This window comes from Nicotiana tabacum, chromosome 20, assembly GCF_000715075.1.
Source record: "Nicotiana tabacum cultivar K326 chromosome 20, ASM71507v2, whole genome shotgun sequence".
Taxonomy (NCBI): domain Eukaryota; kingdom Viridiplantae; phylum Streptophyta; class Magnoliopsida; order Solanales; family Solanaceae; genus Nicotiana; species Nicotiana tabacum.
Window position 1 is genome coordinate 15,676,826 of NC_134099.1, and position 4,227 is coordinate 15,681,052.

The 4,227-nt window shown below is 39.3% G+C and overlaps 1 pseudogene; it reads right to left on the minus strand.

Moving 5' to 3' along the window:
• Positions 1 to 953: 953 nt before the first annotated feature.
• On the minus strand, positions 954 to 3,947 carry LOC107783902 (uncharacterized; annotated as a pseudogene).
• Between the last annotated feature and the right edge of the window lie 280 nt (positions 3,948 to 4,227).

A 4,227-nucleotide genomic window follows, 5' to 3' on the forward strand; every position in this document is an offset into this window, starting at 1 on the left:
AGTTTAAAAAGGTTGCGTGTGTAATATTATTATCGTCCATAGAAAGTGTGTAAAGGGGATTTGGACAATAGGTCAGGTGACAACTTATGTATTTTGCCTTATGTCAAGTTAAGGTGTCTAGAAAATCATTAGGTAAGTTAGAGCGTTTAACTGACAGCTGAGACCAACTTTAGGCGTGTATTTTGCCTAAGAAAAAAGCGCAGATGGTAATGGCAGGAATGAGCTTTCACTTTTGTGATGGTCAGTTTTACTTTACCCAAAATAGTTAAGGACTCAATTCCCCTGATTGTCCAAGAACCCTAATTAATTACTTCTACTAGCAAAGAACATGCTTCATGAATGTTATGACCCGCATTTGACTACATTTGTCTTGAGACATTCTTAATGTTTTCTGTGTAATTAGGAGTTTTTAAATGATGCAGAATCAATAAAAGATTAGAAAGGGATTCCTTTTTCAGTTTTATGCTGAACCTGTAAATATTTCAACACTAGCTTAGTGTTGTTCTACTCCCTCCAGTTCACAATAAGTGTGACCAATTTGTCTTTTTATTTTGACCCAATATGAGTGTCCATTTATATAATCAAGAAAAAATTCAATTTGTTTTTTCAAAATTACCCTTATGTATGTATTCCTAAAGTCTTTTACTCCCCACATTAAATTATGCAGCAACATTTAATTAAGGATAATTTAATTACATTAACTATTTTTGTCTAGAATTTAGTATTTCCTTAATGGGTATGCCCAAGGCAAATTGATCACTTATTTTGGACCGGAGGGAGGGAGTATAATACAATTACCTTTCTTTCAAAACGACATTCTTAGTTCGTTCGAACGAGTCTTTCTATTCCACTCCTTCAAGCTTCTTGATTAGTTTTTTCTTTAATTGAATCTTATGCATGTTTATCTTGAACGCAATATATTACTACAATCCTTCACCTTATTTTCTGCAAAAAAAACATGTGTAGCACCAAGAAATTTTGCAATTATTAATTCCTGTCTGGCTGTCCAATTTAACAGGTCCAAAACCGAAAAATCGAATCTATTAAACCGAACTACAACAACAACAATACCCAGTATAATCCACAAGTGGGGTCTGGGGAGGGTAATGTGTAAGCGGACCTTACCCCTGCCTGGAGAGGTAGAGAGGCTATTAAACCGAACTGAACTGAACTGAACTAGGAAAAAAACCAAACCCCAATCCATATTACGAATCTAGATCTTTAAGATAAGATCATCTTGAAATACAACATTGTGCAAAAAGAAGCTAATTATTGTCCACAACCAGTTCTGTCCTTGCATGACCTTCACGTATTTGATAATTGTTTCCAAAGCCAAAATGAATCATCAACAACCAAACCAAAGTTATAAGCTCTCCTCCTTTGCTAAGCTGATGGCAATGGTTATTGGCGTTGCAGTTAATTGCCGCATATGAGAGCATTTCAACCCATACCTCGCTTAATATCTCCCATTTATTGAAACTGTGATCTTTTTCAAGTTTTTCCAGCTCTTCAGCTAAAATACGTCCATCAAACAAGACCGTTTTACTCTGATCTCCCTTTATTAGCGCGGGTTTCACCACTGCGTTCACGCTAAGGATAGCATTGCATGCTCGTTTATGTTCCTCGTCTTCTTGATTTGGTTTCTTTTCAGGACAGCAAACGATATTTTCTTCGTCTGTATGTTTCAAAAGGGGGTCGCGGTGCTCATCCCCCGTTGTTCTTCCTGTTGAGAAGCAATTGGTAAAGAAGTTTTTCCAGCATCGCTCACCTTGATCTTCGGTAGTACTCTTCATTAAATCCCTGCTGCGGAAAAACTCCTTGGCTTCAGCACAAGTGTCTCTGAATCTAATCTGTCCGATACCTTCCACAGTGGACAACATTGATGGCTGCATAACGAGGAGGTAGAGCATGTAATCTGAAAGAACCTTCGAAATCTGGCGGTAGTTGAACTGATGATCACTCTGATCCCTTTTATTTTTTCTCCAAAAACAATGTGCAAACGGCATTCGGAATTTTTTCACTTTGCTTTCCTCGTTTTCTTCATTAATTCTCTGAGCCTGGCTAACCAAGTCTTGGCTATAACAGAGTTCTGTAGCAATGTGCCAAACTAGAAGGCACTCGTCGTAACTAGAATCAGTGATGAAAGGAAGCAGCTGACTACAATTATTCATACGAAGAGTCCATTCTCCTTTGGCTAACCACATTTCCTTGGCTATTTTTAAATCTTTAGCGAAAAAGGACTTCACTTTTAGCTCTTTATGTATGAATTCCCTCAATTCTGTAGTGAATGGATCACTATCCACATACACGATCCTGTCCAATATATCAGCGATGCCAAAATACTAATATGTCCGTTCCCTTCTCTCTGAGCGCGCATGTATGCAATAGTCAATCAGGTTGAATTGTGAAACGGATTCAGCCCACCTACGGTGCAAGCATCGAAAAGGCATAGGCAAACGGCGTAAATGAGAGTAACTCATTTTCTTCAGGGCAACTGTTGTCCAATCTGAGAAGATAAGCATAAGAAAAGCCGTCAAATCCAAGAGAAGAGAACCTAGGAGAAAGGTATAAGTGATTCCAATATCCCACCTAGGAACTCCCCTTTTATCCCAACGGTAGACGAGAATTCCAGCAACAACATGGAGAATGAAAGATACTGCTCGCCTTGCATAACCCCATGGAGAATTTACCACTGTCACTTTAGTATAAAGAACGTCAAAAATGAAGTTAAGTTCAGTCTCTATAACTCGAAAGGCATCTGTTGAATTTAAGTCGAGGAAGTAGTTGCGACTTTCATTACGCTGTCTGAAGTCAAGTATGAGATCAACAATCAGTCCTTTGAATTTCTCATAGAAGTAATATGCTTCTTCCACCACTTCAAGATCCGATAGCCCTCGCTTGACAGGCCTTCCTTTAGGTATTTCCCCTCTGAACTCGTGAATCAGATACAGATCAGCTGTTTCTTCTGCAGGCCAGTGATCAGATTCTACCACCTCAAGATCCGGTAGCCTTGGTCCGCCAGGCCAATCTTCATCACCTATTTCTGCTCCGAACTCGTGAACCATATTCATAGTAGCTGGTAGATTGGCCGCCCATGCTGCAGAGTAATCGTCCATTAGCTTGGCATAATCAGGCCCGGGATCCGGATCCCTCATCATGGATTCGCGAAAACGACTTGGACTTGCGAGATGTAAAGCTCGAATACGCTCACCATACTTGATTAGTCCAGTTAAAATTATTATCACTGTTGGGATCCACAACTTGTTACCAGGAAATGTCTGGATGAGGACATACACCACAGCGCCAATCTGGAACATGAACCGCAAAAGTTCCCTAAACCACAGTGCATTGTCCTCGAGAGTAAAGGCACTAATGGTGTCAGGGCCGCCAAGATGTACCAACAGAAAGGCTGCCCAGAATGCTTGAAGTTATTGGATGTCGCCGCCATCAGTGCCAAAGACATTCCTCCCTTGGCTGTAGGAGATGTGTCCCAGTGCAAAATTAGCAGCGGATTCTACAAGCAAGTAGGCTGACCAGAGGGGCAAGATCAGAAACACAGTCGAAACACGCTTTCTAAGAGGTGCAAAGAAGATTAGCAACACTTGCAGAAAAAAGCTGAGGAGAAGGACAATCCTAATGTTCCATGAGTCCCAAAGCACCTTCCAGGAGATATTCATATCCTTGTTAGTATTTTAGATGTATCGTCTCACTAGATATACACCTATTAGAAACCAGTGTTTGAGCAGTTTATATTATCTGTTTTCGTCTTCTTAGTTTATTGGAAACAACCTCTCTCTCGGAGAAGGGATAAGGTCTGCGTAAACACTAACCTCCCATACCCCGCTTGTGGAATTTTATTAGGTGGTTGTTGTGGTTGTTTGAGCAGTTTACTGTGTCAAGGCGTGTCTAGATTGAGTATGAACAAATGCTTAAATAGTGTATTGAAGAGCTTCTAAGAGGTTAAATTCGTGACTGTTTATACTGTGAACAAGCTTTTTAGTTCACAAACCTTGACTTCTCCAAAATTCAGTCCGCGTGATTGTCGGATTATTTTATAAGTACTCTCTAATATTCTATAAATTTCTTTATTAAATTGTGTTGTAATTTTAAATTGCTGAAAAATATATGTTTGTTGATTCATTCTTTACCATCATGTCTATGAATCATTATTAAAAACAAGGAAAAAGGGACAAGTACGCCTAAAACTTAAATCGGATTTTAATTATA